We start from the raw sequence: 23896 nt of genomic DNA, 5'->3' as shown, positions 1-23896 counted from the left end.
ACAGGAAATTATTGGTCAAATAGTGCAGTAGACATAATACATTTTTAAAAAATAGTATCACTATAACACTAACAATTCAAAGTTAACAATTCATACAAATGACATTAAAAGGAAACTGGGAGCATTAAAAAAAGATTTCCTGAAAGGTCTGTTGGCAATACTCCAAAGAGACCCTGAAGCTGATGGAATGGACACAGTGGTACCTCGGGTTAAGTACTTAATTCGTTCCGGAGGTCTGTACTTAACCTGAAACTGTTCTTAACCTGAAGCACCACTTTAGCTAATGGGGCCTCCTGCTACCGCCGTGCCGCCGGAGCATGATTTCTGTTCTCATCCTGAAGCAAAGTTCTTAACCTGAAGCACTATTTCTGGGTTAGCAGAGTCTGTAACCTGAAGCGTATGTAACCTGAAGCGTATGTAACCTGAAGCGTATGTAACCTGGGGTACCACTGTACCTAGCAACCCCCTTGCCACTTTTATACATAAACTCAGAAAGCTGGAACTACTGTGTGCAGCCGACTTGTGAAAGCTCCTAGGTAAGAAAGTAAGCTGCTGTGCCTTAAGGGCAAGCACAGTGTTTCTCCCGCATCTCCCCCTACCCACCAGAAGATGTCCCCTCAGGCCCAGGGGACAAATGGCCCACTATCTGGCTCCCAGAACTCTCTACAGGCCACACCACTGTGTGGCTGGGAAGTGTCCCTGGACTCTGATAATGCCTCTCGCTTTCCTGAATGGTTCAATTGCTCTACCAATACAATGCGTCTGAATACCAGCTGCTGGAAATTTCAGGAGAGGACAGCGCTCTTGTGCTAGAATGCTGAACTTGAACGTGGTTCAGCAGCTAGCAGGCAGGCAATGTCAGTATTTTAACACTGGTGTAATATGCATAAAGCTGGGTGTCCCACTCATCACCATAGCATATATGTGCCCTGTTTACATAGAAAGCAAGGGGGACACAGGCTCAGGTAGGAAGGTGGTTTATACTGTGTCATACTAGCTCAGTTTTGCCTAAACTAACTGGCAGCAGCTCTCCAAGGTTTCAGACAGGGAACATTTCTAGTCCTACCTAGAGATGCCAGGGATTGGCCTGGGAATCTTCTACGCACAAAGCAGATGCTCTACCACTGAGCTATAGGTTCTAAGGCATGGGAAAGGAAGGGTCCAGCTTCCCTCACCTGCACACCCCTTTTGATATACCCTTGTTTCCAAAGGATTTCTATAATAAATGGACTGGCTCAGCCACTCATTCACAGTGGCTTCACAATGTTCCCAGTCACTGTCTGTATAACTGCTCCCCCCTTTCTCAGGGGTTCTGCAATATTAATGTCTCAAGTGGCAAGAAAACAGAGTTAATAATCCTGGTTTGGCCTTCCTTCTGTTGGGCGGGGAGTGGCGTTGGGACTGTGCATGTCTTTCTGTAATTGGGACTTCTCCCATTTATCTGTGTGAGAGAATGCAGAAACTAATGCAGGGCTTTGGTAAGATGAAAGGGGAAACTTAATTAAAACAAGTTTTGAAGTCCATCAAGATGATTTTTTTTTATCTTGTTCAGATTAGCAGCCATCTGAAATTACACTCTGAATATAAATGGGGTGCCTAACACTGGACTAGATGTTTGGCTTTGCACATGAAGCCCTTACTTTAAACGTCAAAACTCACACCAACTTCCTCTATTTTTGACGGTGTTAAAAAGTCTTAAATGATTGTGATGATTTTAATGCAATGCCTAAAAATTATGCATACCAGATGAAAATAAACATTGATTTTAAGTGTCATGTTGATTCCTTGTAAAGTCAATTAGTTGCAGGACAAAACTTTCAATATGAGAAATCGGTAGAGCCAGCATGGTGCAGTACTGTAGTTCCATATACCAAGCTCCATTGCCCCCTACCCTAATATATATATACATCTCTTGGCATACATCTCTAAATAAACAATTAAGTCTGAATTTCAGCCATTTAAAGGCAATGGCTACATGAAAGCCCTTAAATATGCTGAGGCACCTGCTCTCCACAGGCTGGACCCACCATTGTTGCTGCCTTGTAAGCTTGAGGGTTAGGGGGGGGCGACAGTGGGAAGCAACGAGAATGCATGGGAGTGTGGGAGAATGGGGGAGGGGGCTTCCAAGGCAGGGGAGAAGATGGAGAAAGGAGAGACATGTCTGTAGGTACACCTGAACCATCCAGTCAAGGTATTCTTAGAAGGCTTTACCAGTAATAGTGTCTCTTTATCTCCACCCGCTCCGCAAGAAACCTGGAGACAGTACAGTGGATGCTCAAGTTGTGAACGTGATCCATGTGGGAAGAATGTTCACAACCCGCAGCGTTCGCACCCTGCAGCGCCACTTGTGTGCACACGCAGGTTGCGATTCGGCGCTTCTGCGCATGTGTGACTGCTGAAGCCCGGAAGTAACCCGTTCTGGGTTTTGGCGTAACTAGTTCTGGGTTTTGGTGCGTCCGTAACCCAAAAAAACACAACCTGAAACATCTGTAACCCAAGGTATGACTGTAGTTTGTTAAGGGTACTGAGAGTTGCTGGCACTCCCCTCATAGGGCTACCATTCCTTGCACTCTTAACATGGGAAGCTGTTCAAGTGGTATAAAAGTGCTTTAAACATATGTTGTGCATATGATGTGTGGGAGAGTGGCGGGTCACAGTGAGAGAGAGATAATGTGTATGTTTCGGACTGAGTGACAAAAGGTGTGTGTGTGTTCGTGTTGAAATAAAAGGTATGTGCAGGTGGTGGTGATTTCTAGGAGGAAAAGAGAGTGTGTGCTTGGTTTGTGGTTTGGAGAGGAGGAGGAGACTGGAGTAGGTGGAAGTTGGCTTGAAGGAGAAATGAGTAGACTGAAAATTAAACAGGAATTGACTTGGTTATGAATAAATGGGAAATAGATTTGGGGATGGTTTTCCTATTAACCTGAGGCAAACAAATACATTTTTGAAGATTTTATTCAGAAGTATTTTAGAGGAATTACTTAGCATGTTTCTGTGAAATGGGTTCACTGATGGAGCAGATAGGTTCCATGTGGTTTTGTGTTTTGCAGTTCACACCCACCTTGCCTTGCACTTAGGCTATTAGGCAAACTACTTGTCTTTTATTCTCACCAATTTGCAAACTACTTGTCTTTTATTCTCACCAATTTGCCTGATGTTTTTGTGACTTGCCTCTCCTACCGCAGTGGCCATTTTGTGAACAGACACACATTCACAGCAATCATTTTGTGGCTGCGTCCACAAACACACACTCAGAATTCCAAATATGCTGCCAAATGTTGGGAAGCCCTGTGCTAGTGTGATTGAATATTGGGAATGAGAACAGACAACTGGCACAACAAAACTGACGTTGATCTTTCCTAACAGTGAAATTACTTGTGAATACTTCCATTTGAGATGGCCATATTGCTGCACTGAAATTCCACAGTATTAAGGCTTTTGTGCCCTATGGCCCAAGTTCAGTTCTGTACCAGCGAGCAAACGATTTTTGCTGCCAGCTGAACCCTTAAGTCCAAGCTGACACTAACACCTGCCTGCATGTTAGATCAAGGCCCTCTCCAAGAATAATTTTTTATATGCTGCTGCTTTTTTAAAACTGGCCTACTGCACAAGCAATTCATTCTACTGAGTGGTAAGTTCCACACCAATGCCATTTCTTAAGACGTAGCTCTGGATCCATAAACCAGCATGTCAAACTGTTAACGGACAGCACTGACAGGAGGCACTTCCGAAAGCCTCACGTCGCAGCGCTTGCTCCAGCTTTCTGACGATGCTGGCATTTAGACCTAGTCCATTATCTGTGCCTTGCACCATGTACTATTAGTTTCATATTGAGCTTTCTTTAGGAAACAGAAGAACTGAATCAATTTCTTGGGAGGATAAACTTGCAACTACAAGGAGGTGGTGTTGGGGGGGAGCTACAATTATACTTTTCATCCATGAAAGGCAAATCAGATGGTACTGAAATCCCAGCAGAAAACACAGATTAATTAAAGTCTGCATTTTCTAAATCTGTTATTCAACTCAATGCAGCTGTTTGGTGTGTGTGTTTCGTAATTATTCCTTTGCTGTGATTTTCATTGTATGTTCTTACTACTGATGTGCTGTTAGAAAAGGACCTTGCACTAAAGGGTCTTGTTGGTTGCTGAGAACATACATGCGAGAGGATGCACAAGAAGGCATGACAATTACATTTGTTTTCCTGTGTCACCTCAAGCTACATGACAGCAAGGTTTACCATATTATTGGGTGCTTGAATGCTGCAATTCCCTTTTGCAAACTCATGGCAGCAAGAATGTCTCATTAATATATTTACCCTGATGCAGTTGTGTTAAACTAGCATTGTAATTTTGGAAATGGCTGTTATGCGAAGGTTTCCATATGTCTGCAATTTCCCAGACATAGCTGGAATAATGCAGTCGGAAACCGATGTTTCCTTTGCCAAAAAAAAAGCTCGACAACTTTCGTGTTGTTATGCAATTGTGTCAAAATGAACCTAACCAGGAGTCAGCAAACTGTCTAGGCTTGGTAACCAATAAGCATTTCTTCTAGACAGTGAGAATAGAGTAAAAGTGCCTGACTGAGCATGCACAGAGTGCCTTCCCTTTCCTGCATCCTTCCCTCTCTAAGGCATGGACAGAAACTTGTAGGACAAAAAAAGCATGTCTCTTTTTAGAGATTAAACATTGTGTCTTCCTCCTTAGCAAGTATACTATTCTAATTAAATTAGCAGTGTCAATGTGCACATCACCAAATATGTTTAACTTACTGATGTTTTGTTGACCATCATGGTCATATCAACCACAGAAAAAATATATGCACTAACACAATATTAAAGAACAGCACCAACCAAAATATAATGTTACATTACTCTATACTACTACTGGGAGGGACGTGGGTGGTGCTGTGGGTTAAACCACAGAGCCTCTTGGGCTTGCCAATCAGAAGGTCAGTGGTTCGAATCCCCGCAACAGAGTTAGCTCCCATTGCTCTGTCCCAGCTCCTGCCAACCTAGCAGTTTAAAAGCACACAGTGCAAGTAGATAAATAGTTACCGCTCCGGCGGGAAGGTAAACAGCGTTTCTGTGCGCTGCTCTGGTTTGCCAGAAGCGGCTTAGTCATGCTGGCCACATGACCTGGAAGCTGTACGCCGACTCCCTCGGCCAGTAAAGCAAAATGAGCACCCCAACCCCAGAGTCGTCCATGAATGGACCTAATGGTCAGGGGTCCCTTTACCTTTTATACTACTACTAATAATAATAATAATCCATGTTTTTTTCTGGAGGGAAGCATGGGTACGCATACCCCTAAACATTTTGTGAATCAATAAACTGAATCTTTAAAAAAAAAAAAATAGTTTCTTCTCTAGAATGGTGAACCATCAGTTCTGTTGATACCCCCGATGGTGGCCTCATTTCCTGTCATGGTGTTTCCTGAGTTTCAGACAGAAGCGAGTGTTTAAGGAGAGTACCCCTAAAACATTTTTTTAGGGGAAAAAAGCACTGATGATGATGATAACAATAAAGGTTAAAAAATGAGAAAATATCTAAATATGAAAGGTGAAAGAAACCAACACATTAAAATAACACACATTGCAATTCACAATATTAACCTTACTAAAATTTCTCCTCGGTTTTTGGGCAGCTGCTGCAAATCTCACGACTGTGTCACTAAATTGTCAGAATCAAACAACAAATATATGATTTCCCCTGGATCACCACCACTATGAGATAATAATACTTAAGGTCAGAATAAACCAATTAGAAAGCAGACAACTACTCTCAAAAGCCCATTTCTAGTTTTTCCCTAAATCCCACCTAGCTCCATTTGGGGCTCCTTCCACCTGGGAATGGGTGAGAAATTTCATTCAGTTCACATTTCTAATTAACACTTTCCCAAACATTGTGCAAACACAGAGATTTGGCAAGATGAACTCCACACCTACCTAGAATGTTAAGCCTGTCCGGATTGTATCCTGGGACTATGATGATGCTTCTTGATTACCTAAATTAGGAGAGAGGGAGAGAGAAAGATGTGTGTATTTAGAAATCTTTTGAGTTTTGTGTGGCTAAAATGCAGCCTACTGTCAAAGGTGAAAGACACACCTGTTGCTCCTCCCACTTTTCCTTCTAGCTCCACTCACTTTTGCCTTTGGCCCCGCCCACCACTGGCATGTGTCCCTCTGGAAAGTTCCCCTTAAGGAAGTGTGGTGCTCAGGATGAAAAAGGTTCCCCATCTATGCCAGTGGTTCCTATACTTTCTGGGGCCACTGTCCCCTTGGTTCCATAAGCTCATCCCCAGTGCCTCCTACCCTACCATATGAAAGCCATATTGAGTTCCAATTGCGAAAAAGGTGTGGTATGAATGAATGAATGAATGAATAAATAAATAAATAAATAAATAAATGCATTATTTAGAATAGCAGTTTGCTTGACCAACTAAAACTCAGAACTGTAACACTTAACTGCACATTTATTCAAAACCCAGTTAAAACTATTAGGTTTAATTAATTCAACTAAACTGATGAACTTGATCCAGCAATGCCAGCTCTTCAAAGTCTGATAGTCATTTACACCTTCAGCGGCCCCCTGCTGCCTCCATGCCTCTTAGCAGCCTCCCCAGGTAATCTCAACTCCTGCCTTCAGAACCACTGTTCTACATTATCAACCATGCTCAAACAGGAATCTTTCAACTCATTGTTTAAAAGCAGCAGAGTGCTGTTCATAGAAAAATATCATCATCACCAGGAATGCATTAAACACACACACACACACTTTGAACCAAAGCTCTGTCTTCTTTCCTTCCTCTTTAAAATAAAATAAAATATACATCCATGATCAAAGTAGAAAGCAGCCTGTTCTGTTACTGAAGGAGGTGAAATTGCCACAATGTGAACATTGCCTCAGATGCACCCAGTAATTCAATGCTATCACTAGCCCTGACACAGCTGTTCTCCCCCTATGGAATGGAAGACTATACTCTAGCACACATCTCTCTCTCTCTCTCTCTCTCTCTCTCTCTCTCTCTCTCTCTCTTTCTTTCTTTCTCTTTCTTTCTTTCTTTCTTTCTTTCTTTCTCTTTCTTTCTTTCTTTCTTTCTAGAACAGGCAAGAAAGAAGAGCACTCGCCTCATCTCCTTTTTTCAATCCTCTTAGTGCAAAATATAATCAGCATTATCTAATAGCAATGTTAATATTAACAATAAAATTACTTCTCGGTGTAATATGTAACATCTGTTAATTATCCACGTACTGAGTAATTGCATAACCCATAAAGGATGCATCTCCCAAAAAAAAACCCAGCTTCTTCCCATTGGGACAAAGTGCCAACTGGGATGGGGGGGGAGGTCTCCACCTTGAGCCAAAAGCTAACAGCTTGGTATTGTTATGAGTCATGGGTGTAGGGGTTTGTAGGTGCCAGATCCTCTTAAATTCCTGGGTCCAATGTGAGTTATTTTATTTATTTATTTATTTACTGAATTTATATACCGCCCTATACCCAGAGGTCTCAGAGCGGTTCAGTGTCTGGAGTGTTAAAATTGGTTGCCAGAAACTGGATTTTGCAAAGTCTTAAAATACAGGTGAAACCAGCTTCTTGTGTTCAGGAAATCACCTGGGGAAATCAGCCAAAGACAAAGCCACAGGGAAGGTCATGGGCCATTAGGAAAGCCAGAGAGAGGAGACGTTGCCAAGGGCTCCTGGGAGGCGCCCCTCCTCCAGCTTTGAGTTTGTTAGCAATAGTTTAGAATTGCAGATGGCAGGAAGAGCTTGAGGTGGGGAGGTGACGGTCTGTTAAGCACAGCAAGATGGAAGCAGAGAAAGAGAGCCATGGCTGGTGTCTGTTTGAATCCAGGGCTGCAGCTATGGGAGAAGCAGGAACCTCTTGAAGTGTAATGCTATAAACCCCTTCAACTTAGGCTCAGGTTGTATATATAACCAGGGTGTAAATAAACCATACACAACAGTCTCAGCTATGCCTCATTTTCCAAAAGGAAACCCTGGGTAAAGCACGCCTGGAACCCCTGGAATCTCAGAGATTGGGGTGGCATGTAAAGCACGCCTGGAACCCCTGGAATCTCAGAGATTGGGGTTGGATGTAAAGCACGCCTGGAACCCCTGGAATCTCAGAGATTGGGGTTGGATGTAAAGCACGCCTGGAACCCCTGGAATCTCAGAGATTGGGGTGGCACGTAACAGTATGTTGGACTGAAGTCTGCAGACTCTATGGCAATGGCTAATCCACACAGAGGCAAATGGCAAAAAGAGCAAAGCACCCCACTGATGGCAGCAGACCTAAAACCCAAACAACCGTGGTAGCCCAATCTGGGCAGCAAATCTGGACTGGGAGGAACAGGCAAGAACAACAGAGGGAGAGAGGGCTGTCATCCAGAGCAAGGGGAAGGAAAAGATCCAGGAGTTGCAGAATGGAGCCTTGGATCCAAAATAAGATATGTCTAGGGGGCTACACATAGGGAGGGCATACTACTCTACTGACCAGGAAATAAGATTCAATCTTAAGAAATCATGTAACAGGGACTATGCTCATTTAATTTCTGGTTGGGTCATTTGACAGACAAGATGTTTGGTATCTTACATATTTGTAAATCACTTACAAGTCCTGTGAAAATGTCATGGAGGGGATAGGTGGGTCCCAAGGAGGAGGGGGAAGATGTGGAGCTAGATGACCTAGCAGGGCGGTGCATGGAGGCTTGAACAGGGCTTCTGTTCTAGAGCAGCATGAGCTTAGAGTGTTGGACTAGGGCCTGGGAGACCAGGATTCAAATCCTGACTGTACCATGAAGCTCACTGGGTGACCTTGGGCCAGTCACTGCCTCTCAGCCTAACCTACCTCACTGGGATGATGTGAGAATTAAAGGCAACCTAGAGCTCCTTGGAAAAAAGGCTGGGATATAAGTTCAATAAACAACAAATAGAAAAAATCATTCTGAAAGAGGCAGGCCAGAGCAAAGGAACAGAATTGAAAAGCAATGGGGGAGTTATGACTGTTAAGGATAGAGTACTTTCCATGCAGAGAACCTTCCATAATATTCTATTAATGCATGGTGAAGTTTTAATAAAATGAATCATCAAGCAGTACCATTCTGATCTCTTTCCTCCAGCCAGAGCTAGTTTAATTAGCTCAAGATCATTATACAAAATGGGGAAGGTGGGTGGATTACTAATACAGCCATTCCCCACCCCGTTTATTGATAAATGACATAGGCTTGTCACCTAAGTTAATCTCTTACAAAAACTGAACTGGGCATAATTTTTTATTTTTTCTCTCCTCTCCCCTTAAAAAAAAAAAAATCATAGTTCTATCTCACCTACCAGGTTGGTAAATCAGAAAACTTACAATCCTCATCTTCATTATCATTACACGCTTCTGAAAGAACCTAAAATGCATTGTATAAGAATTACAAACCACTTCACATATGGCCCGTGTACAGCTGTTTGCCACGATTGGGGGGCCTGCATTTCCTCTCTCTCCCTCTTTCCATTACATTCAGTGACACAAAACATGTGAAGCCATCTCCACCTGCAGGAGCAGAAACCAATTAAAGGTGTCAAAATGCATGATGAGACATCCTCAGATCACACCACTAACCTTGATGGGTGTCATGTACCCAGAGGCTGGCAGTGACCAGAGAACAGTATTAGAGGCTACGGTGTGACCAGTTTAGAAGCCAGGCTGGGTACTTTGATCTGAGCCTGGTGCTGCTGAGCAAGGGACCACTGAACCCAAGGCTAGTAGGCAACAGTCTACCAAGCCTTATTCCTCAGAGTATCAAGGTCTGTGTAGGACCGACATCAGAGCCCTCACAAATGCCTTCCATTCATTGTGAGGAACTGAATGCCTTCTACAGGACACCACCAATCTAGGGGAACAGGTAGCATACCAGAGATGCAGAAGACATGCTCATCTTCAGGCCAAAGGGTCAACCCTTTAAGCCAAAATTGGGTGATAATGACCCTGGAGAGCAGTGGGATTACCAAGGGGTACTAAAAGGAAAGGTGGGCAGGGGACACTGGAAGTATAAATGTCTATCAGATTTAGAAAAACTGGTATTATTGGATCAAGTTCACCAGTTTAGTTGAATTAATTAAACTAAATACATTTAGCTGGATTTTGACTAAATGTGTAATTGATTGTTACTGCTTTGAATTCTATTGTGTTATTGCCTTCCTTAGTGGGTTGTGCAACTCACTGTTCTGAATAATGCTTTCTATAGGGTAGGCTGGAGGGCGTGGGGGCATGGGGATTGAGTTCATGGAACCAAAAGGATTCTCTGGAAAAAAAAATTAGGAGCCACTGCTCCAAGTTCCCCATAAGGGGGCACAGTCTAGGCGAAGAGATGGGAGAGGCTTACAAGTGCTCAAGTCACTTCCAGCGCTAGTTGCTGTCCATGGTGCTGCAACAATGGATCTGCCTTGCTCTGTGGGCTCCTCCACAAGACCAGACCAGGGCAATGCAGGAGAAAAGAGCAAAGGAACCAAACACACTGGCTATCATATAATTCTGTCCTAAAGAAGCCATGAGAAAGACGTAAGGAGGAGAAAGGAGACAGAGAAGGGAAGCTAGCTAGACAGCAAGAGGACCACAAAATTAGAAGAGGGATGAGAAGAAAATCTAGAGTATGCAAAATTACTAAATTGGGAGGGAAAGATAAAATGAGTTGTAATAGCAGGATTCTCAGGAATCTATGTTTGTTTGCTTTCACCTTCGGGGGAAAGAAAACAATTATTTGATTAAGTTTAGCTATTACAATCTGATCTCTGTCTGTACATTTATGTGCACGCACAGTGCAGCATTGTATTTGAGCAGCCTGGTAGGCATGTATAATATGCATGCAATGTGGGTACGAGTCAGGGATAAAGGCTAACTGAGGAGGGGGGCAGAGAGAGAAAGAGACTGTGAATCAAACGACAATTAAGGTTCAGCTAATGTTTGCATCCAAATGCCAGGACTATGGAATGAAAAATCACATGATGCAGCAGTGCCTGGTGGGGCAGGGGGAAGAGACCACCTGGGAATTTCACTTACTTGGCCCTTGAGTTTCATGATGGAAGAAGGGTGTGTGTGGTGTGTGTGTGTGTGTGTGTGTGTGTGTGTGTGTGTGTGTGTATGAGAGAGAAAGGGAAAAAATGAATTAATGCATGTTCTGGGAGAACTCTTATTTAAATAACCAGGAATTCAGCAGCATGAAAGCTCAGGTTGCAAAAGCCCTATCCTGGCCTTTCAATCCCTAACGTAATGTGGGAAAGTGGACTCAAGCACAATAGCTCCCCCAAACACACACATCTTCCATTACCATCTCCATCACCCTCCAAGAATTGGAGGAATTGCTCCTGAAGCAAGGCACCCTTTCTACATGCATAAGATCCTTACAAGATCTAAAGCTCTGATCTTCTGCATTTCTCAAATATGCAGGGAGCCTACACAACTCCTGCAACACCTTTGCCTCCAACAAAGGGTTAACCCCTAGGGTTGGGGGGAGTAACCAAACTTGGATTCAGCTGAGAGGGATGGATTTATGAGAATGGTGACGCTCCGGACACTCATTCCTGGTCGCTCATTCTCAGATAGCAGGCAGATTTACAGCACCTGCTTATTTGGTTGGCAACCCTTCAAAGCCATTCTAAGACTTCAGCAATTAAAGCAATTATCCAGCTGTGCCATAGAGAGAGAGAGAGAGACACCTCCCTTTTTATCATTTCCTGCTCTGGGTCATGGGAAGTTACAGCTAAGGAGTCTCAGAGTTGGCTGACTTGGACAAAGATGTCCAGCTGTATAAAACCCATTTGTATCAATCAATCAAGGTCCCCGGCTAAATCCTAACTAGCATTCTGCTTCCCTTGTTCGATACTTACAGCTGGACTTGGACTCTGCAGCCATTTCTCATGGGGCAGTGGGCAGAGAATGATGGTGAAGTATTAGGTTTAGTTAAAATAGATTGTTTTATTGTACCTGCTCTTCCCCATCAAGATGTCTAGAGCTTGCAATCTTTTATGTAACTCTTTTATTCTATTGAGCAACAAGATCTTTCTGTAGCTGCTATTTTTGTTCTTTAAAAAAATCATTTGGGTTTATAGAGAAAAATACAAAACTTAATATCAAATATCTTTTCCTCCTTTTTTTGGTCCAAACTAAGCCTATTTCAAATCTTTAAATAAATATGTATTCTTTACCTGCTGGTTTGGTCATGGTTTGACTTGCCATGATCTGAATCTAGTGTCTGGGCCTAAACCTGAGCTATTGCACAACAAGTTAGTGTTGAAGAGTGTTGAAGAGTGAACTTCTGGCTCGTGCCCAAGAATCTCCTAATAATTGGATCTATTGATTGGGCTTCCCTCAGACTTAAACTGGAGAAGATGGGCAGCAGCTTTCAAACAGGGAAAACTGGAAAGGGATGTCACCAGCATCCTAGTCTGACAACCATGGATCTAAAGATCTGCAGAGGATGGGTGGGCCAGAATGTTGAAACAAAGCTATTATACTTGCAAGGAATGAAAGAAAGCACAGCAGAGGTAACTAACATGGTGCCCTCCGATTCCCACCATCTTTGGCCATTGCCCATGCTGGCTGGGGCTGATGGGAGTTGGAGTCCACATTGGCTACCTCTGCTAGAGAGCAAGTTCCAGTAAAACTGTGGCAGTTTTAGGTCAGGATCCTGGAAACCTTAGTAGTTGAAGTTCTGGATATATATAACAATCTGTAAAATTCAGGAACAAATTATAAGCTTTAGTGTAACTTCATTAAGCAAGATAAACTTGCTTTGGTGATCATGTGTTAAAGGAGTTTCTGCCTTTGAATGCCTTAACGAGAACATAAAAGGCATCTGCAATTTCCACTGCATTCTATCTCAAAGTCACCTCGGCAAATGTCACTATGCTAACACTGTTTCTCTTTATAGGGTGTGTTATTTAATAATGACAGCAAAACGCTTCTTCGTTCCAACTCTACAGAATATAAGAGCACACAGTTGCAGAGCTACAATGGATTAATTTGCACAACTATTGCTTTTTTGTTGTTATCTGACACATATTCAGAGTTGATTTTACTAACTGATTTAACTGACTTAAACGGGACTTGCTTGTCAGATGTATAAAAGGGGCTTAAAAACACAAAGAGTTGCTTTCTAAAAGACACAGAGAAAGCTTGTGCTGTTAAATGAGTACATTCCAGACCTGCAAGCACCTGGTGCAGACACCTGCTGCTGCAAAGGACAGACTAAAACAAGTGCAGGTGGGTTGACCAAACAATGGAATGCCACACAAAGAACCCATACAGTTCAGTATCTCTTTTCTAGTGGGTACTGATTAATCCAGTTTACTACTGGTGTGAAGGGTGCGAGGGGCTTGCAGTTAGGGAAAGCCCAAATTGAATATACACTATATGCATCAACCATTTGGTCTTAAGGCTGCAATTTACCAAATTCAATTGAAAAAAATCTCAATGAACAGTGATGAAGACTTGGAAAATGGGCGCACATGAACAGAAGATTTTGCTCACTGAAGCAAACATGCAGATCCTCCAAATGATGGAGAATGCATATAAGTAGGCAATATCAAATAGGTAATGTGCACACTGACCAGCAAATGAACCTATTTTCCCCTTGGGGACTATCCACATTTCCTGGTCAATGTGTGAAACTGATACTGAGGCTATGCAGGTGAGTCAGGCACCATCCAAGGCATCAAGTCACATCCTTCATCATCCATAATGACTAGGCAATATTCAGAATCCTTTGTCAATGGTGCCATTTCATACTTACTAGGTATTAGGGCATGTCATTTTAGGGGGTGTAACTTAAGTTCTGCAATTTTTTTCAGTGATGGGTCTTAAAAATAGGTTTTTCAGGTGTGAGGAATTCAAATCTGCTATCACATGCTATTTTGTGATTGGACAACATTTAGCTTGGTAAGTCTATGATGAAGAAGCAAATAAACTGCTTTTGGAAAATCAAACAATTTTAATTTCTGAAAATGTCAGGTAATGCTTAATAATAATGATGATGACTTGGCAATAGTTTTTAACAATTTACTGTACTTTTCCGTGTATAACACGCTCCTTTGTATATGACGCCTACTTGGCGGGACTCCAATTTCAGAAAATGGCCCAAAGGATAGGAGTTGTTGAGCTTTTGGGGGGAGAACTGCCCAGAGTTATTGAGCTTTTTGGGGGGGGGATGCAGCAAATCACTAACCTGATGGTTGCAATTGCTCGTCCCGCTTGTTAACGATTGCTTGTGTCTGCTACAAGCGTCTACCCGATCGCCAATAGTGGAAGTCTATAGCAAGCACAATTGCCGCAGCGGCAGCCAATCCTCAGCAATCCCTGACACACCCATTTCCCACAGCCAATGCAAAGAAATTCTTGCTGCAGTCACCAATCACACTACAAATCGCCAATGACAGTCTGCAGCTCACGGCTTCAACCAATCACCCATCACCCATACCCACGACCTGTGTATAAGATACCCCAGATTTTTAAACCACCTTTTTCAGTAAAAAAAACCACCTAGTCTTATACACAGAAAAGTATGGTATATGCAATTTCACATACATTTTACTTACCAAGCAAAACTAAATAAATTTAACCATTTTTTTTCAATTGCCAAGTCATACTACAACTTTTTAGCAGCCTTCACACCCTAATTAGACATGCCTTCATGAAAACCTGCACAATCATTAGCAATCATACACATTTCACCAGGCAACTTACATGCATTAGGGCACTGGGGATCTAGATTCTCAAATTAATAGCTTTATTCTTAGCTACTAAGAGTGTAACAGGGCAGTGGTCTGCTGAGTTGGGGTCTGGTGCTTCTACTTTCTCTGTTCAAAACTGCCAGCACTATTAAAATTCAACACCACGCCACTGAACACAGCATGGCATGTGAGGCTGTGGAGTGAGGAATGATGTATGGCCATGGACTACTGGAATAAAACACTGGGTAATTGCATGAATCCATAAATGGTTTGAAAGTTCTCTAATACAACTCAGCCCAACTAACCCTTTAGATCATTTCACACAGACCACTGGCTTTGACCCTAGAAGTCTTTGGTGACCATTATGAATGCATGAGCTGCATGAACAACTAGATAGTATAAGACAGCTTTCTGTGCTCCTGAGTCAGATACCGTAATTCATCCATCTTGCTCAATAGTGTTGACACCAACAGGAGCAGTTCTTCAGGATTTCTGGCAGGAGCCAACCCTATCCTTACCAGGAGATGTTGGGAATTAAACCTGAAGCTTTCTGCACATGAAGCAAGTGTTCTACCACTGAGCTACAGCCCTTCCCCACCAACAGAAACTCTGTGCTAAGTGCCAAAGGGAACTTTTGCTGTTTAAGACAGAGGGCATGTCCTGCCCGTCACCCAAGGTTGTTGTGGGAATTAAATGAGAAGGGGAAATAACAACGTATATTACCGTGAGCTCCTTGGAGGAAAAGGTGACATATAAATGCAATGAAATATATAATAAATGTTGTTGTTGCTGTGTTGTTTTAAAAAACTTAGGCTGCACCTTTCGCAATTATTATGACAGAGCCTGAAATAATTTTCTCAGGTGATTAGTATATGCAGAGTTAAATTTTCCCATCAAACCTGATTTAATTCAAGTTTAAAAAGGAGTTAGCAGGCAGCTTGTGCGTGTGAATAATTTGAAAAATGCTTAGATTCTTTGTAACCCAAAATTAAGCAGGTGGTGCCATACTCCTTAATGGAGAGGGGAGGAGAAGATGTAAAAACGAAAGGGTTGCACTATGCCTGGTTTTATGTCTGGAGAAGGGGCAAATGTGAAGGAAGAACACAGAGACAGACAAAACAGAAGAAACTATTGGATTTGGAGCGTTATTGCAGTGGCCGAATCCCCCCCCCCTTAGATTATGCAAATCTAACAAGAGTGACATTGCTCCAGCTGAACTCACAAAATGTACCCTGCATGGGTCTTGGGTGTGCTATGCTTTCAAACCAAAAGGCCTTTTTAATGTCTACATTTCTGGGTTTTTTTTTTGTCCCCCATTCTCCACCTTCATTTTTAGTATAAATATTATTTTTCCACCCCCATCAATTTCTTGATTTACATAAACACAAAATAAAAAAATAAAAATGATACAAGACTACTGCAGAAATCAAGAGCAATTGTCTTTCTATCATCAATCATCACCATTTCTTCTGTTTCTAAATTGGATTTTATATCACAGGGCTGGATAACCTTATGCGCCCCCCCCCCATCTAGTCCAGCATCCTGTTCTTACAATGGCCAAGCAGATGCCTCTGGGAATCCTTTATTACAGCTCTGGGATAACAGAGTTAGGGGGTGCTCGAATCAGGAAATTAATGAATGGTAGAATTTAATATTTGGAGTATGGGAGAGAAGGTGCCAGGCCAGGTATAGAAGTTGGTAAGAATGACAAAAAGTGCTGGAAGCAAGTCATTAATACATCAATGGAATCCATAATAGCAGCAAGAGGTACTCTGCTGGTGAGGGGAAGGTTACAGGAGGCGAGATGTCACACAGGAAAAATGTGTCCTTTTGAAAAACAGGTGTCTGCATAAGGGGAGAAAGCAGATGGGGGGTTGCTTGGAAGAAGGGTTCTTGGGAAACAGAAAGGAAGTAGGAATAACACCATGCACTGCTGTGAAGGCAGAACCAGGGGTGTAAGAAGGGGGGCAGGCCGCCCCAGGTTCCATGATGGAGGGGGTGACAAATTATCAAGAAGCAATTACTGCCCTACTAGGGCAGTTTATAAAAAAACTTTTTTTAAAAAATGCCTCCTCCAAAGGTCTCCAACCAGGGACGAAATTAGGCTTTATTTCACCCGGGTAACAGACCCCCTCCCCATGCACATTTGCGTACACACACAGAGACTAGAAGCCTCAATAGTACCCCTCTGGGGGCTTCACCTAGGGCAAAAATCCTGGCTAGCCCCCCCCCCCCAGCTTCAATGTGAACCATTCACAGTAGGATCAGATGTTAAACAGGGTTGTATTATTGCCCCAACTATTTATTATTTTCTCTATTTGTTATGATTCTACACTTTGTCGAATGGAAACTCCCCACACCCAGTAGAAATCATATATCGAACAGATAGAAAGCTCCTTAAGCTGAACAGGCTGAAAGAAAAGAGTAAGGTTACCTTAACTTCCGTCATAAAACTACAGTATGCTGATGACAACATAGTGTGTGCACACTCTGAGGATGACCTCCAAACCATCCTAAATAGCCTCGCAGAAGCTTATGAAAAAGCTTGGTCTATCACTCAACATCCAAAAAACCAAAGTGCTGCACCAACAAGCATAAAACAATTGCTCTGCAGTGACACAAATTCAACTCAATGGTGTGACGTTGGAAAGTGCTGATCACTTCTCCTACCTGGGTAGCTATCTTTCCACAAGGGCCGACGTTGCTGCTGAAATCCAACATTGCCTGAGCTCTGAGAGTGCAACTTTCTCTCGATTGAAGTGCAGAGTGTTTGAGGACTGGGACATTCACAGGGAAACCAAAATGCTTGTTTACAAAGCTATTGTACTACCAACCTTACTGTATGCTTGTGAAACATGGACCATTTATAAACACCATCTCTAACTCCTTAAAAGATTCCATCAATGGTGTCTCCAAAAAATTTTACATATCACTTGGGAAGACAGGCAAACTAATGCCAGTGTACTGGAAGAAGCAAATATCATTTTGTTGCGGGTCCCTGCTATTCTTAATATATAATATAATATATACCGGTATATAATAAAATTTCCAAAAATAATAATAAACATGTATCAAATACTTTCAGAGTTCCCCAGCTATTAAGGTTGTCCTTAAAGATGACTATAAAACTTCAACTGGTTCATAATGCAGCAGCCAGGTTGCTGATTGGGGTTCCATTATGGGTGCCCTGGCGCCACCAAATTCTGTTACCCCATATCTGTAACATTATGGCAAAAAGAGAAAGGAGCAATATTGTGCTGTTGCGCCATAGCTGGAATGATCCTGCATTTATTTCCCTCTGCCATGATGAAATCATGACATGTAGAGTGTTAATTGCAACATCTAATAAGGTAGATTAGGACTGTCAGTCAACATAGTTTTGTTTGGTTGTTGGTTGCAATCTTCGTTAGTTTTCTTCTTTGTTGTAAAATAATCAATTCAGTTCTGCTTTTAAGATATATTTAGAACAGGTATTTTGAGAGAACTTAAAAGATTTCTGTAAAATATGAAGATGCATTTCTTTGTGCAAATGAGAATAATTTGCTACATAGACTTTCTCCCATTGTCTATTTGCCTGCAATTTCCACCTCATTTACTCTCTTTTTTCCTGTGTCTCTACCCTTTTGTTTAGTCTTACATTTGGCATTCCTTTAATTTATATTTAGAGTCACCCGACACCTTTACATTAAAATCCACAATTCCCATAATGCATGTTTCTCTGAGAGAAAGGATGCCTTAACGCTAATAACTGCAGATAGGACAGAAGGAGACAATAATCCTTGCTCCCCACCCCCCATAGGTTCTGGAAAAGGGATTTCTAAACTATTGACAAGAGAGCCTTTTGAGGCATAGTGATACTGGTAGTCCCCAATTCTTACCATTCTAGGTTGTGGGAGTGGATTTTTTTTACAAAGCCTCCTTAGATGACCTGGTCAGTATGGGAAAGTCCACTCCCACACCCCAGCTATCCTCAAGATTGATACTGTAGATACCATATCAAGAGGGAGGCTGTTCTGCATGACAGGCCTTTAGTTTGGTGGCATCTGTCCTCTAGAACTTCTTCCCACTGCATATCAGACAGGTGCCATCTCCATTATCCCGTTGGTGCCTGCTGGAGGTCTTAGTTTCCCAACAAGCCTTTCCAAGTGCATATATACATGTCTGTCTGTCTATCAGACATATACATGTCTGTCTGTCTGTCTGTCTGTCTGTCTGTCTGTCTATCTATCTATCTATCTATCTATCTATCTATCTATCCATCCATCCATCCATCCATCCCAGTCTGGATTTAAACTTGTTTTTAAATCTGCTTTTTGTTGTTGGTGTTTTTCTTGTTTAATCATTTTGGAAATTATTCATAAATTAAGTGAAATATATACATAAAGGGCAAAGCCATTTAAAGGAAGAGGAAACTTTTGGGCATCTGACAAGAGTGCCACAGGCATGCCAGAAATGGGGGTACGGCAAGGGGGAGGGGCTGAGCAAAATCAACATTCTGCTTCACTGTCAGAGCAAGACTGGTTTCTCTTTTTCATATTTGACTCCCTCTATAAAAGAAAAGAGGGGGTGCTTCATGCAACCTTCCATTTATTCTACCCTGCTCTTCTTAGAACTGCACCAGCTGTTCTGTTTTATTCCCCAGGCAGGCCAATCTGCCCATTTTACTTAGCTTTTTAACAAAGCAGGGCGGGGGATGGGGGACACAAAACAGAAACAATAATATGGTCAAAGACAGCATCCCACATGCACACATTTCCTTTATAAATCTTATTTTTTTGGCCACAGTAAGGCATTGAGAAATCCCATCTGTTTTGGTGTGTTGTACCTGTTAAGCGGTTCTACCTAAGTCCACACCTGGCCCAAAAAGATATTCCTGGAGAACCAAACCCATCTCTCTCTGTAGAATTCTCCCCACCCTTTCCTTTGTATCCCTTATAATTCCTGCCCAGAATACAACACATGGATTGCCTCAGCCAAGAGTCTGCCAATTCTGAGGGAAGGGAGACTTGGTTTTCAATCTACTTTGCTAAATTTTCAACTAATTGCTTTTTAGCACACTTCCTCCGCCAGTATCTTCACAGCTTAACATGGTCATTCCTCTGGGAGTCTCCCCCCCCTCAAGAAAGAAAGTAAAATCTAAATAAATTCCTGTGATGTAATTGCTATTGGCCTTTGTAACAGACACTTCCTCCCCCACCAACAACTGCTTTAATCAAAGTTTTAAGATTAATGAAAATCAGGAGGATAAACGGAGATTCTACAAACAGTTTAAGAAGCCAGAGAACTGGGCATGGTATAACCCATAAATAGTGTAGCTAGAAAACCCATTGTTCTAGGACAGTTCCCACTGTATTTTTCTCTATGAACATTAGATCTGGAAGGCACCCATATGGTCTCTGTGGTGGGTGGACACTTCCATATGGAAGTATGGTGGACATACAAATGAACCACAATGGAAAGCAACTGGGTGTGACTGAAACACAATGTCCCCCCCTCAAAAAGAGCGGGTATGGTGGTGGCAATGGGTGCAGTTTACTAGCTTTAGCTGGCACAGCAATGATGTGATGTCTTTCTTCCTGACAAAGGGCAGACCTTTCCTGATCATTCCAAACCCTAAAAAGGCAGTGGTGTTGCACATCCTAAGTTCTCACATCCAGGAGATGGGAAAGTGGCCTGCCCTGGATGGATGCAGTGCTTCATCCTTCCTACACCAACCTATTGACTCACCTCAATGCAATTCAAGTTTGCCTATGGTTACCAGGCTACTAAAGAAAAACAAGTTAGGCTTAAACAGAGAATAATGCTCCACTTCTCAATATGCATATTCTGAGCAAAGCAAAACAAAAAACAACACAGTTGTGTCACACTCCACAAGTGACAGGACACGTAAACTTTATATTTTCCCTTGAGAACATTCAGCAAGCTTCATGGTTCCTTTCTTGAATCACCTGGGATCTTCAGAAGCACACATTTCAGACATCAGCTATCCTTGTTTAACTCCCAAGTCAATTGGATATCATAAAAGGGATTCCAAGTTCTCCAGAAGCTTTCTGCACAAACATCTTTTCATTTTGGCAAATCCAGCCTTGGCCCCAGCATCTCAATCTCATGACTCACCCAGAAATTTCAATCAAGTAGAACTGGTAAAGTCAACAACCAAAATTTCAGTGTTGTGTGACGTGTCCCATGTGTTATCCATTAAAGGCACTTTATAGAGTGTTTCTCTGCAAATCCCAGTTCACTCCTCTCTGGAGGAAACTAAGGCCTCCAGAGAAAAACCTTGATGCAGAGCTTGCAACAGTGTGGAGATGAATTGCAATTGTGGAACACTTTGGAGATTTTGTGAAGAGTTGCAGGACTTTGTAAGCCACTGAACTCAGGACTTGGCATGTGGCGCCAAGCACAGACAGGACTTTGTATAAGCTCAGAGATGACTACTTGCAACATCTGTAAATAGTGTAAGTATAAAGAGATGTTAGTGTTGGCCTAGTAAAGATAACTGCTACACACCTGTTTCCTGAGGTGAGCTTAACCACTTTACTCAGCGTCTGTGGTGCGCACACACAACTCAAAACAAGAAATATAATATTGAGTACCGTAACTGGTCTGGGGAACTGAGGCAAATATAGCAACAGTTAAAAGATTAAGTGCCCATCTCTGAGCAGGCCCTAAGTTCCCTTGCACATCATCTCTAACCCCCCTCCCCCATTTCCTTTAACCCAAACTTCAGCAGAGGGTCACCCCAAAACAGGGGGACGACAGATTAGTGCTGTCCTCTTAAACTTGCTCTCATAAGTGAAGTTTTAGAAACAGTTTTATGAGCCAAACTACCTATGGGTAGTCTTCTTGCATTCTTGAAAAGCCACTTCAGGAGGACAGACTGAGAAGATTGGGTGGGAAATGGGTAACTCTGGCCACATTTCCACCATCTAAAGTCACCCCTATCTAAAGTACATAAGAACACTGGAAGATGCCTTCTATTAAGTCAGAGCACTGGTCCATCTAGCTGAGTATCACCTGCAATGACTGGCAGTGGCTCTCCAGGGTTTCAGGACAAGAGCATTTCCATCTCTACCTGGATATGATGGGGATTGAACCTGGGACTTTCTGCATGTGAAACAGATGCTCTGAGCTACAATGCTTCTAGGGCCAAAATGAAGATGAAAAGGTATGTCAAGCAACAGTCACAGGTGCTTCGTCGTTTGCTTTCTGCTACACTTCTATCCCACCCTTTTCTCCAAGGATACCTTGGAGTACATGTTTCTCCTCTCCATGTTATCCCCACAAGAACCCTGTGAGGTAGTTTAGACTGAGAGGTGGTGACCAGCCCAAAGACACCCAGTGAGCTCATGGCTAAGTGGTGAGTTGAACCCCAGTCTCCCAGTACTCTAACCCAGCACTCCCACCACAATGGCTCCCACGCAGTGTTCACATGTAATGTGTAGTTTGACCCAATGCCAACATAACTGTCAGTTTGACACAGATAGAAAAAGACCCAGACAACCAGTCACAGATCTAATTTCCTTAGATCTACTGGAGACCTATTCCAAAAATACACATTTTTAACTGAATAATAAAACACTGCTTGCAGGAGCAGAGCAAAGTAACTGTGATTCTCCCAAAACAATTGTAATCTTCAGATTTAACTGTCAAGGCACAAGAGCTGCAGGTATCAATGCTCGAGAGAGACAGCACAAAGAGTGCAATTATTATTCCCTGCTCTCCTATTTGAGTGCACTGGCTCCCAAGTACGCCAAGGTCAGGAGAGAGATGTGGCAAAAAGGTTTTCCTTTTCATTAGGGAGAGGCAGGAATACCTCACATTGTAACAGCAAAAGGTCGTCACAGTAAAAAGACTGGCAAAGCAAAGATGAATACAGCAGCTGAAGATCAGAAAAGAGCTGAATGAAATTACAAGAAGTGAAATCAACATGCATCTCTATTAACCAAATTATCTCTTCATTCCTAGAGTCCCACTGAGCATCTCATAGATATTTCAATTCACATCCTCTCTTCATTAGCAAATATTAACTGCCTGAGGGTGTCAAGAGTTAAAAGAGTATATACTGCATTTCTATTTCTCCCTTTCTTCCAAAGGGCTTAGGGCAGTGTGACCGCAGCTCTGTTCACCACTCCTTTTATCCTTACAAAAACCCTTGTAAGATAGGATAGTCCAGTGGTTCCCAAACTGGGTGGCACTGCCCCCAAGGGATGAAAGGGTGGTGGGATTATTGGGGGCTGCTAATAAGTAAGAGGGACACGGGTGGCGCTGTGGTATAAACCACCGAGCCTCTTGGGCTTGCCAATCAGAAGGTTGGCAGTTCGAATCCCCACAATGGAGTGAGCTCTTGTTGCTCTGTCCCAGCTCCTGCCAACCTAGCAGTTCGAAAGCACAAAGTGCAAGTAGATACATAGGTACCGCTCTGCCGGGAAGGTAAACGGCGTTTCCGTGCGCTGCTCTGGTTTCACCAGAAGCGGCTTAGTCATGCTGGCCACATGACCCGGAAAAACTGTCTGAGGACAAACGTTGGCTCCCTCAGCCAGTAAAGCGAGATGAGCGCCGCAACCCCAGAGTCGTCAGTGACTGGACTTAACTGTCAGGGGTCCTTTACCTTTTTAATAAGTAAGAGGGGCAGCAGGGGGAGCTGGAGGTACAAATTACTATCAGGCTCTGCAAATCTGGCATCCCCAGAGCAGAGTTTGTATTCCAAGAGCTGTGACAGCGGCAAATCCAACAGGAAGATACTATGCAAGTGTGAAATGTATGCAACATCTTTGCCGACTTACCATGGAAGCAGTCCTCAGTAAGAAATACTCATAGGCTTGTTTAGAAGCATTCCCTTCTCCCCAGCTGGTCTCTAACACTCCTAGGAACAGTGCTAGGAATACAGGAGATCTGCAAACAACATCAAGAGAAGGAATGGATTAAGAACAAAAAATGCAAAGGCTTGGGTGGGTGAAGCAACATGAGAGAGATCAGCACAGTGGAACAAAAGCAGTTTGCAATTAGTGACTGCTTCAAGCAAAGAGGCAAAGCCCCAGCTCCATGATAACAGAATCTGTGGTCTTCTCATTCTAACTTTTAAAACACTCGTTTGGTGTGTTGATTTGTTTAGGTTAGAAAGCAGGCAAAGAGAATCAAACATAAAAGCCTCAGTAGTGAGCCTTCTTTGGGCAGAAATGGGCATGAT

The 23896-nt window shown here is 42.7% G+C and overlaps 1 protein-coding gene across 2 annotated transcripts in view; it reads right to left on the bottom strand.

The window, feature by feature from the left end:
• Positions 1-23896, bottom strand: part of NEXMIF (neurite extension and migration factor) — a 220888-nt gene that overhangs the window by 79722 nt on the left and 117270 nt on the right. For both annotated transcript variants that reach the window (XM_083722039.1, XM_083722040.1), the window contains exons 2-3: positions 23493-23601; positions 5941-5999 (exon numbers count right to left, since the gene is read on the bottom strand). The gene's annotated coding sequence lies outside the window, so the exon portion shown is untranslated. The remainder of the gene's footprint in view (positions 1-5940; positions 6000-23492; positions 23602-23896) is intronic.

This window comes from Podarcis gaigeae (genome assembly GCF_964106915.1).
Source record: "Podarcis gaigeae genome assembly, chromosome: Z".
Classification (NCBI taxonomy): Eukaryota; Metazoa; Chordata; class Lepidosauria; order Squamata; family Lacertidae; genus Podarcis; species Podarcis gaigeae.
The sequence above is the reverse complement of the archived record's forward strand: the minus strand, read 5'-3'. Positions and strand labels throughout refer to the sequence as shown.